Source organism: Protopterus annectens, chromosome 2.part0 (assembly GCF_019279795.1).
Source record: "Protopterus annectens isolate FY-2018-M chromosome 2.part0, PAN1.0, whole genome shotgun sequence".
Classification (NCBI taxonomy): domain Eukaryota; kingdom Metazoa; phylum Chordata; order Ceratodontiformes; family Protopteridae; genus Protopterus; species Protopterus annectens.
In genome coordinates, this window is record NC_056728.1 from 1,303,069,278 (window position 1) to 1,303,085,783 (window position 16,506).

Genomic DNA, 16,506 nt, shown 5'->3' on the forward strand with positions numbered 1-16,506 from the left:
GCACCTGTGGAATGTTGACATTTGCCAAGCAGTCCTGGTGGAAACATATTCTGTGAACGGAGGTAGATCCCTTAACAACTGCACACATTCCTACATGTGGGATGGTGTACAAAAGCCTGCTATGATCTACATAGGCATTGTGCACCTCCTAACCCTCATCTACACCTGTCATGATTTGCTCAAGGAGGTATACCAGGTTCAGATTGTATCCTCTGCCTTTGACAAGTCCAACATTTGCGGGGTCCCGTGTGTTAAGATTACCAGTGACACTGGCCATGGGTTCATTGTTGATATGTTACATGTCCCTGCAGACCAGGATCATCAGGCTACTGGGTGGTAGTTCCCAGCTGACATGGTGGATTTGTGGTTGTCCTTGCCAACAATGGTGAATCCATTGCCAGGTGTAGGCCTATTGGATCGTATGAGGGATCCAAGCTACTTACTGCTCCTGCCCAGGGGGTTCCCCCAAGCACGACATTTCACTTGACTATACTGTATGATATGTTAGTAATGCCAGCCTGACATTCTGCAGTTGGGATGGAGTACTGTTAACATGTACTGCCCTTGTCGTGTAGGGTCCTGGTTATGGGATCTGCTAAGGTTGGTAGTGTATTGCAGGCCCGATGTGTTTGGCTGAGAGGGGGGGGTACCTATCCATGCCAGATGTGTCTTGTTTAGATCTCTCAAACACATCAATGGTGCATGTGGACATATATGTTGTGGTAACGTTCCCGGTTTCATCTACAGAAATATGTCCCTATATACCTATATAGATATATATGTGTTCACCTTTGAAAGGGAGACAATCATTTCTTTGAACTGCCCTTTCTGCAAACCAAAAGGACCAATCCGTCATTTCTTACTGTACCACAGTTCAAAACACAGCAGTTCTAAAGGCACCTTCACTGACTCTCAAACTGCAAGTTTAAATACATATCGTAATGCACGGGGGCATGTCCCCCTGCACTCCCCATAACCCCCCTACTGTGATGAACTATCTCTGAGTTTGTAATACAGTGGACATAGGCAAATATTCCCCATCCCCACTATAGTGCCATCCACAGCCATATTGCCAAATCTGCAATAGGTGAATGCATAGTGACATTCGCTCATTGCACATTCGATGCATTTATTGCAAGATTGTGCAATGTTGAGAACATACTTTTGGCCTTCCAGCTTTCAGAGACATGGTTTTCTCCCTTTGAAAGGTGAGCCATATATATGCTTACATATATGCATTCCTAGTGCTGTATATATGTGGACATATGGATGTATACGTATATATCTATAGATGTATGCGTATCTAGTATAAATGTATTTATTGGCATATATATATATATATATATATATATATATATATATATATATTTCTATAGCTATATCTACATATATAGATATGTTATATCCATTTAAAGATGAACATATATATATATATATATATATATATATATATATATATATATATATATACACAAATACATCTACATGGTGGAATACATTCCCTGTAGTGTTGTATACTTGGGCTGGATGATATGTATGTGAAAACATCATGATTATGCATATCTGTCATTGCTTAGTGGTAAATCACTTTGTGTATGGTGTGCAGGGTCCTGTCATGCAACAGTACAGAGAATGTATACCAACATCTAGATGTCTGTGTGTAACTATAGTAAAACCTTAACAGATACAACATATCCATATATATATGTGTATATATATATATATATATATATATATATATATATATATATATATACATACACACATATATATAAATATATATTTTGTTTTACTAACGCTATATACATGTATATCACTATATATGCACATATATACATGCATATGCCTAAACCGACACATATGTTTCGACACCTATATGTCTACATGTACACAGCACGTTACATATGTGTACGCAGATATATATCTATGTAGGTATATACAGACATAGTTATATATATATATCTATATAAGTATATATGGCCATACATCTGTAGATAGCAATTGCAGATTAACGAATACACATATGTCCACATGCACCATTAATGGGGATGAGAGGCCCCATGCACTATACGTCTTGTATGAATAGGTATCCCCCCACAGCCAAACACATGCGCCCTGCAATACACTACCAAGTACAGTCTGCATCCCATAGTTCATGTAATATGTGGAAGCCATCAACATCCCCAGGATACAGATACACAGACACAGATATGCAGATACAGATATACACACCACACACACACACACATATATATATATATATATATATATATGTGTGTGTGTGTGTGTGTGTGTGTGTATATATATATATATATATATATATATATATATATATATATACATACATACATATGTGACTACACATACACACGCAGATATATGTACAGTAAGATACATATGTAGAAGGTGCACACAATATGGAACAGCCACTATGCCTACAGTTAACACCTGAACAACTGGACATTGTATGGGCCACACATACTAATGTCAATCGTTGCCTGCAACATATACCCATAGAAAGGTCATAGGAAAGACACCACACACAGGTTTGCAGAAATGAGAATCCTTTAATTGTGTAATATAACAGTTATATATGCCAAGTCATATAGCTGTTCAGATACTGACAACCATATAAACAGAGTACTGCAACTGTGAAACAGTTACACTAATACAGTAGTCCGGAAAGGTTCACAACTCTTGCTGTCCAGGCCAAGCCCTTCAGAATGTACAATAGTGAAAACAGACTGGGCCACAGGGTACCACACAATCAACAGTATGTACTGCAGGTGTGTAGTTCAGCAGCCTCTGTCTACACTCTGTACAAACTCCATAGGAGGTAAAGACATGTTGTGATCAAATGGGTTGTAACCTGTACATAACACGACATAATAAACAGAACAGTCTGTATGGCAGGAGGCAGTAGGCTTGTTGTACCCCACTTCATGTAAGTAATGTCAATATAGGTGAAGTATACAGCACTGTACATCCAGATACCTTGTGGCAGCTCACCCCTGATAACCCCACATTTTGTAACAGCCTAGGTCATTTATGGTAATCCCCACCTGGACTCAATAATGCAGGCCCATATACCACTGTAACATACACTGGCCTCTGCAGTGCATAAGGGCACACATGTGATGTGTAGGTGACGCCCACACATATATGGCCCCAGCCCCACTGTATGTGTGGGGGATACAACAGCAGTGGACTAATGGCAGCAATGGCAGTGTGATATACTCACAGCCCACCACAGGACATTCCCCAACAGCATGACATATGTGCAAAGCTTGGTACGTAGATGGAGGACAGAGGCTGGCACACAGGCACATATGTGGAACACTGTTGCCATACACTAAGCAAGGTGCTGGTGCTACAGGATAGTCTGCAACATACCCTTAGTCAGGGAATTGAGGTTAGGAATAGAAATGGATGTAGCCATGTACTTATACCACGCAACACACACACACACACACTGCCAGTGTAACATCTGACACAGGACCTGTGTGGTGGATGGACAACACATGATAGGCATACCTCTGTCCAGCGAGAGGATAGGCCTACAGTAGTGAGCTATGCAGATGGACTGCATTCCAAGGTACACTAGTATGTACACACACACACACCCTGTAACACCAGTACTATGCAAAGCATAACACAACTCTACTCACAGTCTGTCTGTAGTTCCTGATCCTCCTACAAATATATGGCCGCTCTGAGTATATAGGTTCTCCTGTAAGAGGTATTGCTACCTGCTGTCTGTATCACTGTTGCCCACACACAGGAAGGATGTCCACAACACAGGAAATGTAAAGGGACCACGCCCACAAGCTTTAGGGATTTATAGTGGGTGGTTGCCATGACAGTGGTAACTGAATGTAGTACACATGTGTTGTTTGTTAGTCTTTCGGCTTTTCCTGGTTAGGGGTATCCACAGCGTAACTCCTGTCTGCTAATGATTGGCAGCTGTTTTTTATGGTGTCGATTTGCCAGCCCAACCTTCAGTGAAGGCACGCCCATTCAACGCATGTCTTTCAAATGCCCACTCGACCGCGGGGAGGACATGCAGACTCCACACAGAAGGCACTCCCAACCCAAGCCGAGAATCGAATGGGAGAACCTTTTGCTGTGAGGTAACAACGCTACCGCTGCACCACCATGGAAGTAATGTAGTACACATGTGTAATGATATATATATATATATATATATATATATATATATATATATATGTGGCTATCTGGATATGTATATGTACATATATTTCTACCATATGTCCTGGACATGGAGTGTAGCCATACCCCAGCCCCTACAGTCCCAAAGTCGTAGTGCAAGGGGATGTCAGGTATATATAGCAGGTATTTTACTACACTATTGCTACTGTCATTGGGATTGTCTTCACAGACATGGTGTGTGTGGATGCTGACATCTGCTTATAACATGTGCGCCATTGGCTACTGACAGACATCCTAAGGAAATCATTGTAAGGTACGGCCGCTAGCATGTAATGCCCCTGTGGAGTGCAGCAGAGATATTGGCCACTATATGTGGAACTTCGGACACACCCTGTACAGTCCAAGGTATACACATAATCCCTTAGTGCACAACATGTGTACCAGGCCTGACAATATGGATGTAGACAGCCATGTAGATGTGTATAACACATAATGACTGGTATACATTTGGCACCATAGGTGTTGGATTCACACATTCCTGTCTGGCCTGACACATAATGACTGCTAGTACAGGGGTGCCATGGACACATACTATCCACTAGATATTGACATACATCTGTACAGCATCCCACTGCTCTGTCTGACATACATGACTTTTAAGGGAGGTCTAACAGCAGTACATCTGGAAAGTATCTGCACATGACATCCCACTGGTTAAGTACACTAAGCTGCTAGGCATGTAACAATGCACTGTACAGGTTACAGGCAGACTGGCTCAACACTGGCCTACATCTCGTATGGGGGAATGCACATGTGCCTGCATATATAGCAGGCTCAAGAGCCATGTCACAGCACAGGGTACGATACACCTATGTGACAGTGCATAACCACAACCATTGTGAACACAGCCACGGTCACATATGGTAAGCTAGCATAATATTACAGTATATGGACTATCTGTTCTACACCATCCTTATACGTGCCACTCACAGAATGACCCTACATATACTGGGCTGCTACACAGTTTGGTCTGATGGTTGTCTGTGGTATGGGACATATGTATGTATGGCCCTACAAACATGTACGGCAAAATGGTACCATACAGTGGGGCAGCATGTAACATCTGATATGAGGGGAGCTAGAACAATGACATCTACCACAGTCTGTACACAGGCTAAAGTACATATTAACAACACACACACTGCCGACATTCGCCATCACTACACAGACCTCAGTACTGTACAAAAATCCACAGAATGTCCAGCTTATGTCATGAAATATAACCCCTATTGTACATGACATAGGTTCATAGGTTCATAGGTTCATACTAGGCTATCTGCCCTGGGGCATTTATAAGCCTAGCCCGATTGTGTTTGGCTTACGCCACCCCTTGATTTGAGTATACTGTGCCCTTTTTAAAGTTTAGTTTACTGTGCCTCTGTCTAATAGTGACACAGAAGTAATCCCCGGGACAAACCTACAATCTCCCATCCACTCATCAAGATTCTTCTTGAAGAGAGTCAGTGAGGTGCTCTGCCTAACATGAATTGGAATTCTATTCCAGAGCGAAGGGAGCCTCTGGGTTATGAATCTGTCCCTCCACCATGTTCTATTTATTTCTGTGCTGAGATTCAAGTCCCTCGAGTGCGTGGCTCTAAGGGATTTAGATTTACTGAGGTGGAGCATGTCCATTAATTCTGGGTTGGACATAGCTTTATATGTCAGGCATAGATCACCTCGAAGTAGGCGGTATGCAACTGAGTAGAGCTGGAGTTTTTTTAACCGAGCAGCATATGGCATCTGTTTGAGTCCCTTGATCCTCCTGGTGAGGTACTTTTAGGGTCTTTCTAATTGCTGCAGGTGTCGGGTAAGGTACATCCCAAAGGGGGCATTGTATTCTATGATGGGTCTGATGAGGGATGAATAAAGGGGCACGATTACCTCTCTTGATCTAGATGTGAATCCTTTCATGATGAGGTGGGCTATGTAGTAGGTCTTTCTAACCACTTTGGCAATGTGGTTGTCAAAGGAGAGATTGCTATCAACTTGGGTCCCCAGATCCCTAATTACTTTCTCTGTACTTAATGGGTTACCACCTATGTGGTAATTTGTGGGCACATTGTTTTTGCCAAAGGGTATGACTATACACTTTTTGCATTTAGCTTTAGACCATGGCTCTGGCACCAGTTATCCGTCTCTACGAGACCTTTTTGAAGGATGTTTGTGTCAGCTGGAGAGTCGATTATGGCACCCAGTTTGCAGTCATCTGCGAACTTGGTGAGCCATAGTCCTCCCATGTTGGCCTGTACCTCAGAAAAGTAAATACCAAACAAGAGAGGTCCCAGGACAGAACCTTGTGGGATGCCACTTGTGACTGGTTTCGAGTCTGACATGGCTCCAGCAACTCTGACTCTGTGGGTTCTGTCTTTGAGCCAGTTTGCAACCCATCTTGTGACATAGGGGTTTATATTTAGGCTGGATAGCTTATCTATGATGCCTGAGTGGGGTATTGTGTCAAATGCCTTTGCGAGGTCCAGATAGGCTGTGTGGACTACCTTCCCTTCATCTATGGCCTTGGTGACTGTTTCAAAGAAGTTGACCAGGTTCAAAAGGCAGGATCTGCCCTTGACGAAGCCAAATTGGGTAGGATCTAGTGTCTGTAGGTCCCCAATGTCTTTGTTTATGAGTTCCATGATGATCCTCTCCATAGCCTTGCAGACTAGGCTAGTCAGGCTTATGGGGCGATAGTTTCCAGGGTCCGCAGAAGCGCCACCTTTGTGGAGTGGGACCACTGTTGTTGTACGCCATTCTTTGGGCACATATCCTGTAGTGAGGCTGAGATTGTACAGCAGTTTTACTTGAGGGATTAGTTCTTCCTGGAGTTCATGTAGGACGCAACCCAGGACACCATCTACCCAAGCAACAGAGACCTCCAAATCAGACATCCAAGCAAACGCTACCCCAAAATAAAACACGTACAACACATAGCACACAAAGTCAGTGTGCCAAGCAGTCACAGCCCTTAAGGCTGAATAACACACCTGATACTCTTGTAATAGGTGACTCTATTGTCAGACACACTGACGTCCCACTCACCAGGCTGAATAAAGAGAAGGTCACAGTGAGCTGCCTGTCAGGCGCTAGGATCCACCACATAACGCAAGCACTCAGGTCACTCCAAAGCAAATACAAATATGACTCAGTCATTGTACATGCTGGCGTGAATGACCTGAGACGTACCTCCCTCGACTACATGAAAAGAGACATAGAGGAGCTCTCTGATTATATAGCCCAGGCTGGTATGACCCTGACCTTGAGCAGCATCTTACCCTCACCTAGAATGATGCCACAGTATAAAGACAAAATGATCGATTTTAACAATTGGCTAAAATTTTGGTGTCATTCAAAGGGGATCCAGTGTCTGTCAGCCTGGGATGACATGCTCGACAAGCCACGTTGCTTCACTAGGGACGGCTTGCACCTGTCACCCCTGGGCTTTCGGATATTGGCAAAGGCTCTTGCCACCCCCATAGTGCCTTTTTTAGGCAAGGCTTAAAAGTCAAACCCACCTCCGTAGACAGCACAAGGAACAAGAAACTAAGGGTAATGCTGCTAAACGCCAGAAGTCTTAACCTCAAGATGCATGCACTCGAAGCTCTCCTCAGTATGGAGAACATCGATATCTGTGCAGTGACAGAAACCTGGTTCAAGGCTCCAGAGAGCACCCCAGCACTACCAGGTTATACCTCATATCATGCTTTTCGCCCCAAAACCCGGACTGAACCACAAAAGGAGGGGGAGTTTCCATATTTATCAAGGATATCCACACCTCCAGGTTAGTGGCACTGCACGAAGTATCGGAGACCATCCATGTGCAACTGACAGTGGGCAAGACTGCTTTTCAGTTTATAGCATCCTACAGACCACCCTCTCAAAGTCAGGAATCCCACTCGGCTTTCCTGAAAACATTGGAGAACATGAAGATCTCTCTGAACACCATTATATTGGGCGACTTCAACTACCCAAACATAGACTGGGAGCATTACTCAAGCCCCAGCACCTTAGCCCAAAGGTTCCTGGAATTTATAAACTCAAATGCTATGGAACAACTAGTCACCACTCCCACAAGAGGGGAAAACATACTAGACCTGATCATTACCAACATGGGGACTCTATGCTCCATACAAGAAGTATATCCCTCATTGGTAAGATCAGACCATAAATTAATTTCACTGGATATCCACATCCCAACCCCACCCCCAGCCCAGAAAACCACAGTGAAAAACTTCTCAAAAGCGAACTTCACACTTCTCAAAACCGAAGTGGAATCCTTCAAGGCTCCAGGGCCAGTGGAAACTATAGCCTAAACTGCAGAATCCTATATAAACGCATTCTACGGACATCTCCAGGAATGCATGGAACATGCTATCCCAAACAAAATCAAGACCCAATCATCCAAAGGCAGGCGTCCAGTCTGGTGGACCCCAGCCATAAATAAACTGTACAACATAAGGAGGAAGCTACTACATGATAGAGCAAAATCCCTAAAAGGGAAGGCATCTCTGATCAGTACTAGCAAAAAATTACGATCCCTCATAAAATCCTCCAAGGCCAGCTTCGAGAGAAAAATTGCAAATGTGTAGCAATCTGATATATCGCTGGCTTGTTATCAGATATAATGGCAGTATTTATGGTGTACAGCACATATGCACCACTTCATGCACGCCATATGTACAGAGGTTGACAGAGGTGTGGCTGACAACACATACACAGGGCTAGTAAAGACATGTTGCTGTGATAACCTCATATATTTTCCATTGTAATGGGATTTGTTGCAACACATGTTCTATGAGGGATATGAAGTCAGTAACTGTCATGGCCTTCACCATCTACAGACTGCAATCCTCACACTACTGTCTGCATTCCACAGATAGATGCACTGTGGCTAACACATGAAACCATAGGCACAACACTGCCCAGTCTGCAGATGACCCTGCAGATGGGGATTCCTCATATACATGGAACGGACATGGCAGGTATTGTGACATGTACTACAGGCATACCCAGACAAACACTGTTAAACCAACATTACTCCAAATGCAGTATAGCATCACTTACAGTCTGTAGTCAGGTCAGGCACACCCCCTCCTGTTTGTTTCCCTCTTTCCACAGTGTATGTTGTTAAAGGTAAATCCCCAAGCCATCTGAGATGCTGTTTGCCAAACAACATATCTAGTTCCTGCTCACAGTGACTGAAAAAGCCCAACACCACCATGATGTTCCTAGGTATTGGAGTGTGTTTCCATGCAATTAGCTATGGGATTGTTACCACAGCTGTTCCACATGCAATCAACTAGGAGAGGGCTGCAATTCATGCAGAGGCCATCAGCTGATCATGAGCATCACATAAAATACACATGCTGCTGCCTAATCAAGGCAGGTGTGGGTCTCTACATCCACCAGAGATGGAGTGGGGCAGGCAGACAGAGGCAAATACATGTCAGGGAGGGGTGGGAGAGTAAAACAGAAGTATGTTTGTGCAACACACCTACCAGCACAGGGTATCAAACCCTCGACAACTATGTAGTGCTATCACAGTTCGATGCAGTTATTGGATGCACCACATGGGTTACCTGCTGTGGAGCACTCAGAACATATATGTGAGGGTGAGTGACATCTGCAACAGGGATATGGTAGAGATACGGTAGGTGTCGTACACGTGCCTGTCTGCATGAACAGGTGCCAGCGTCAACACAGGCATACTCACACAGAGACGCACACACATTGACACACTTGGCAGGGCCAGGAGTGCAACTCATCACTAGTGGGATTGCCACAACACATCAATGTGCAGGTATCACATGCATCACATGGATCATACGGAGCTAGGATGGGCAAAGAGTAGGAGAAGGTGTCAGACATATGACAGCATGCTTCAGTATGCCCTGGGGGGTTGTAGTGAGTGTGGATGTGGACATACGCACCATACAACACACACACAAACACAGAGAGTGCCAGTTCTGACATGCATGGGTGCATGTCTACACGGGTGTGTAGTAGTCAACTGTACCAGCAGGCTATACAAGGGTAGGCAATGGGTATACCTTGACATCAGGCCACATGATAATGGTCTGCATTGTGGCTTAGGCCTGTAGTTAATGCATTTGCTCACACAGGTGGGTATTGCATCCCCCATCCAGTCACCTGGGTGACTATTGTGTGTGGCCAATGCTGTACACCACATGCCATGTATGTGTTCCTTAGTCCATGACATGGATGATGACTGGGATGTGCACACCTCCCACATGCATGTACAGTGACATGTGGAACTGTACCTGGGGTGTCTGACCCATGTTGTGAACTCAGATTATCATCAGATGTGCCAGTCTTGCCCACCTGTGGCAGGAACTGGTAATGGGCAGCAGGTTTACCCTGCACCTACTTTGATAGCATACCAACAGCATTCCCTGATGTCAGTGTCATCTGTCCATATAGGGCATGTTGTCAGGCATGGTATGTCCATTGTGAGTCAGATGTAAAGGCACCACAGGTGGTGCAGGTCTCCACTGGGGAACATAGTGGAGGTGCACTGTCTGTATGTATGGGCATATTGGACAGATGGGCAGGGTGACATGCCCTCTGTAGCCCACTGCTATCACTGCATAGTTACTATCAGTGGCCAATATGCAGTGTACTACCCACATATTGGCTGCTGCCTAGGCATTGTGTGTGTATGACACATGGGTTGAGTGTGTGCTCTGGGTAATAGTGGGGTTGCTAACTTGGATTGGCTGGCCTTGATGTCACATGTATGGGCATGGCTTTGCACCCCAGCCTCCCAGCTAATTTACATCTGCTATCCCTGTATGGTTGACATTGTGATATGTAGTAGGGCCACCATAAAAGAAATAAGCAAAACCCCCTACACATTGCCCACAGGTGTCACACACTCACCTCTACACAGGATACGAGTTACAAACAAATGCACATACCTATCATGTCTGGGAGTAGAACTCCTACCTAGCTATTTTATTATACTATAGCACTGTGCAGTTACAGTATGCGCCACAGACATTACTGGAGTACTCCTTCCCCAAAGGTGTATTTCACAATGAATGACATCAGCAGGATTACCATAGTAGGGCATTTCAACTGTACTGCGAGTGACTAGCCTAAAATGCATTACTCCCTACACAGACAGTGAGACACACACAAAACATCCACAACTGACATGTGTGGATATAGAACCCCTGACCAAGGCCTATCTCACACTACAGCATAAGCAGTTACAGGTAACAACACAGGGATCACTAAAGAACTTTCTCCGCAAAGTTGTATTTCACAATGAATGACATCAGCAGGATTGGCAAAATAGGGCATTTGAATTGTACTGTGGGTGAGTAGCCTATGGTGCATTGCTCCATACACAGACATTGCAACACACACAAAACATCCAGAATTGCCATGGGTGAAGATGGAACCCTACCACAGTTCTAAATCACACTACAGCAGTACACAGTTACAGGATGCACTGCAGAGATTACTGGGCTATGACTTTCCCAGAGGTGTATTTCTAGGTGAGTGACATCAGCAGCCTTTCCAAAGTTGACTATATGAATTCTAAGAAGTGTGAGTAACCTAAAAAGCATTGTTCGTTACTCAGTCAGAGACACAAAGATTCACACACAATTGCCAAGTCTGGGGGTTAGAACACCTACATAACGACTTTATCGCACTACACCAGTGCACAGTTACAGGATGTGCTACAGAGATTACTGGGCTATTACTTTCCCAGAGTTGTATTTCTAGGTGAGTGACATCAGCAGCCTTGCCAAAGTTGAGTATATGAATTGTACGGAGTGTGAGTAGCCTAAAAAGCATTGTTCTCTACTCAAACACCCACACATAGCTTTCCACACAAACACATTCACACACAGTTGCCAGGTCTGGGGTTAGAACACCTACCTAACTACTTTATCACACTACAGCAGTACGCAGTTACAGGATGCCCTACAGAGATGACTGGGCTATGACTTTCCCAGAGGTGTATTGCTAGGTGAGTGACATCAGCAGCCTTACCAAAGTTGAGTATATGAATTGTACGGAGTGTGAGTAACCTAAAAAGCATTGCTCTCCACTAAGTCAGACAGACAGTTGTTAAGTCTGGGGTTAGAACACCTACCTAACTACTTTATCACACTATAGCAGTATGCAGTTACAGGATGCACTACAAAGATTAATGGGCTATTACTTTCTCAGAGTTGTATTTCTAGGTGAGTGACATCAGCAGCCTTGCCAAAGTTGAGTATATGAATTGCACGGAGTGTTAGTAGCCTAAAAAGCATTGCTCTCTACTCAGTCAGACACATACACACACAGATTCAACATAAATACACACAGTTGCCAGGTATGGGGTTAGAACCCCTACCTACCTACTTTATCCAACTACAGCAGTACACAGTTACAGGACACGCTACGGAGATTATTGAGCAATGACTTTCCAAGAGGTGTATTGCTAGGTGAGTGACATCAGCAACCTTGCCAAAGTTGAGCATATGAATAGTACGGAGTGTGAGTAGCCTAAAAAGCATTTCACTCTACACAGTCAAACAGACACACACACAAACCCACACTCACACAGTTGCCAAGTCTGGGGTTAGAGCTACTACCTAACTAGTTTATCACTACAGCAGTACGCAGTTATGGGATGCACCATGGGGTTTAATGAGCTACAGCTCTCCCAAAGTTGTATTTCATATTGGATGACCTCAGCAGGCTTGTCATGATACTGCTATGGGGAGGGCTGTCTGTGCATGGGCCGTAAGCCATTCATGTAGGGGTTGACATGCCACATGTGGGCACACGGGGTCATATGCCACAGGTACATGTATACAGCTACTAGGTGACTACTTCCTTGTACAGTCATGTTGCACAGCTGGCACGTGCACCACATAGTCCGTCATGCTGACAGATACTGGTGGCTAGTATCTGCAGTGAGTGACACCTGCACCTCATGTGTTTGGGGCCCTTTGGCTGTGTGCTGGGTGGGACAGGCCCAGATGGCTCCTTGTCACGTTCACCCTCTTCCACACATCTATGTCCGTCTACATTTAGCTTATTATAGTGTGTTGTCCTTACATATATGTCTGTATTCCTATCCACTGTATGTGCAAGGCAGGAGTGGTGCATACTGACATGTGTCTGCACTAAGAACTGCGACTGCCAGATATGTCTGGTCCACTGGTGTTTGCAGACATGGCCTTCATGTGTTTAAGTGTGTGAGCATGCCCAGTATGACCTTTCAGTATGTTGTTGACTGACATTGCCTTCATTCCTCTAAGTGTGTCAGCATGCCCAGTATGGCCATCTATATTGCATGTGTGGGTCAAGTCCAGGTAGTTTGTAGTGCGGTGCTGACCTTTGTGTTGTACACCAACAGGTAGCATGCTGTGTCTGCAGGGTATACATCAGTCATTTGGCATTGACTGTTGCTACATTGCTGCATAGCGGTGGGGACACCTGACTGTTTCTACATTTCTACACAGGAGTGGTGGGCCACACCTGACTGTTACTTTAAGTGTACATAGGATGGCGGGGCACACTTGACACTTTTACACATTTGCTAGGACTGTACTGGTATGTTGGGTACACCATTTCAGTCTGTAGTCTTACCCATCGTGCTGGCTAGAGACATACAAGTGTACTACAGATCTTATCTTTAACTACCTACATATTAGTTTCTGACTTCCTAGCCTTCACAACTTACATCCAACTGCCTGGCCTGCTGTAGTCTGTCTGTGTAGGCCAGGGGGAGGGGTTACCCATAGGGCTCATTCCGAGGCCATAGCACAGCATTTGTTTGTGTTTGCCTACACCTATCCTGCTGGCTGTGACTGTTGTTGGGTATGTGCCCCCCCAACTGGCATGTGTGAGTCACTTACCTTGTGGGTGTCCCCAGTATTGAGGGTGGTGCTGCAGGGCTGCCTATGTTGGATGCACATAGTACACTCCCTATATGTGGTTGAGCACAGGTAGTGTCATCTTTGGCATCCCTTTTACTGTATGTGCGATTTGGAGAGAGGTGTCATTCCCTCAGTCCCTACTGTGTCAGTGCATGTGCTATGCTTGCCTCTTTGCCAAGGCCAGGGCATACTGGGCATGCCTCCTTCTGCCTACTGGGGCAGGCTCAGGTTGTTCCTCCTCTGAGTCACTCTGTGCCTGTGCAGGCCTTTGCAATGGTGGGGGGGCTGTGTGGCCCTGCCCCATGCTGTTCTTGCTGCAGCTGTTTCCGCAGAATCATATTGTGTAGCATGACACATACAAGGACAATTTGGGTACATATAGTTGGTGAGAACTGCAAGTCTCCACTGGATGTGTCCAGGCTCCAGAACTGTGACTTGAGCATCCCAAACACACGCTCTATTATGATTTGTGTTTGTGCGTGTGCCTCATTATGGAGTTCTTGTTCAGGGTGTGTGTGTGCTTTTCTGATGGGTGTCATCAGCCATGGCTCCAGTGAGTATCCAGCATTCCCGACTAGGTGACCATGTGGGATGTCCCCATTGGCAAATGTCTGGTACAGCTGCATCAGATGCCAGATGTGGGAATCATGGTAGCTTCTAGGGCAGCCAGCACACACATTCATTATTATGCCATGGGCATTGCACACGACCTGGCAGTTGATGGAGGGGAAGTCCTTGCGGTTGATGTAGACCCTACCCCGCTCACCTGGTGGTGCTTTAATGCATATGTGTGTGCGGTCTATTGCACCCACTACCTCAGGGTATTCTGCTATTTGGTGGAAGAGATGCATATTGCTAGCCAATGCCTCACGGGTGATGGGGAAATATATGTGCTCACCGACATGTGCTGACATGGCATCCAGGAAGTGGTGGAGTACCCTCGATGCTGATGTCTGTGAAATCCCCATCATATCCCCAGTTGGCCTTTGGAAGGTACCTGTAGCTAGTATTCTTAGGCCTACACATACCTTGGTATCCTCTGGGATGGATTCCCCTCTGTTAGTTCTGTGTGTGAGGCGTGGCCGGCGCAGCTCAATAATTTGCTGTAGGAGGTCCCTGTCCACCCTATAGTGCTCCACTCTCTCCAGCTCAAGTAGCCCTTGGTAGGTTACCCTGGGTCTGTACACTCTTCTCCATCTCCTCACTGTGGGTTGCTCAGCAGCATTTGCATCCTCACCACCCTCAGCCTCTTGCACAAGCTGGTTTATGACAGCAAAAGCAGCCCCTAACATTTTTTCTCTTGCTTTCGTTGTGTAAAATTTCACCGTCTGTATACACTGGTGGTGCAGATGTTTTGGGAAAAACAAGGGGGAAAGGTGTTTGCATAGTTTATAGTGGTGTGCTGGGCTGGGCTGCTGCCTGTGTAATTGGCTGTTTCTGATACATTTCACAAGTCAGCTAAGCTAGTTCTCCTTGATTACCTTCCTACTGCTGTTTTCCCTTCCCATTGCCTCCATGTTTAAGCCTGTGTGCGTGCCATGCAAACGGAGTGCTCAAATGTGCACAGAGCTGCTATTTCCTGGTTTAACTACCTTTTTCTTCCCGTAAAACTCAGTGCATGGCGCACTCACCCGCTTACACTTTTTAAACAGTGCTAGGCAGTTTGGACACACCTCTAGCTTAGCTGTGCTAAGCTAGGAGCAATCCCGAGCCACAGGGCTCCAATCCACTTACAGTATGCCTGACACCCCCCATGATGTCACCTATATCCTAGTCTTGCACCCAGCTATTTATACTCTTACACTCTTGGGACCTGCCACACACCCTGGGGAAATCTGGGATTCACAATCCTTCCCCTCATTTACATAGGATTGTCTGCTAATGCATAGTTACATGTTCCACACTGATCCTCCCCCCTTAGCAACCATTAATCACTGGCCAGGTTATCTTCTGCCTCCCATTGACTTGCATGGCAGAATACTGCTTTTAGTTAGAATGCTCATTTTAAGTTTATTTTTTTATTTTCCCCCCAATCCCGTTTGCGTGCCTCTGCCCTATGCTTAAACAGCCGAGATCGGCGAAAAAAAAAATAAAAGTTGATTTTTTTATTTTTGAAACAGTTTGCAATGCCAATGGCCTTATACTTGGCCATTGGCATGCTTCCTCAATGATATGTAGCCTTTATTTGGAGCTGTCATAGCTCCGTTTTGTAATTTGCAGAAATGTATTTGGTTGCTAACCGAATACATTTCTGCAGACTGCACTTATCCTGCACTGACAGCTGACAGCTTCCTGGATCGCAAATTGCCCTCATTTGCATGGTTTTCACCTGCAAATGAGGGTAATTTGCATACAGGAGCTTGGTCTGTGCAGG

The 16,506-nt window shown here is 45.1% G+C and overlaps 1 protein-coding gene across 5 annotated transcripts in view; it reads right to left on the reverse strand.

Moving 5' to 3' along the window:
• LOC122793456 (E3 ubiquitin-protein ligase RNF19A-like) overlaps positions 1 to 16,506 on the reverse strand; it is an 862,167-nt gene that overhangs the window by 434,811 nt on the left and 410,850 nt on the right. The window lies entirely within an intron of this gene.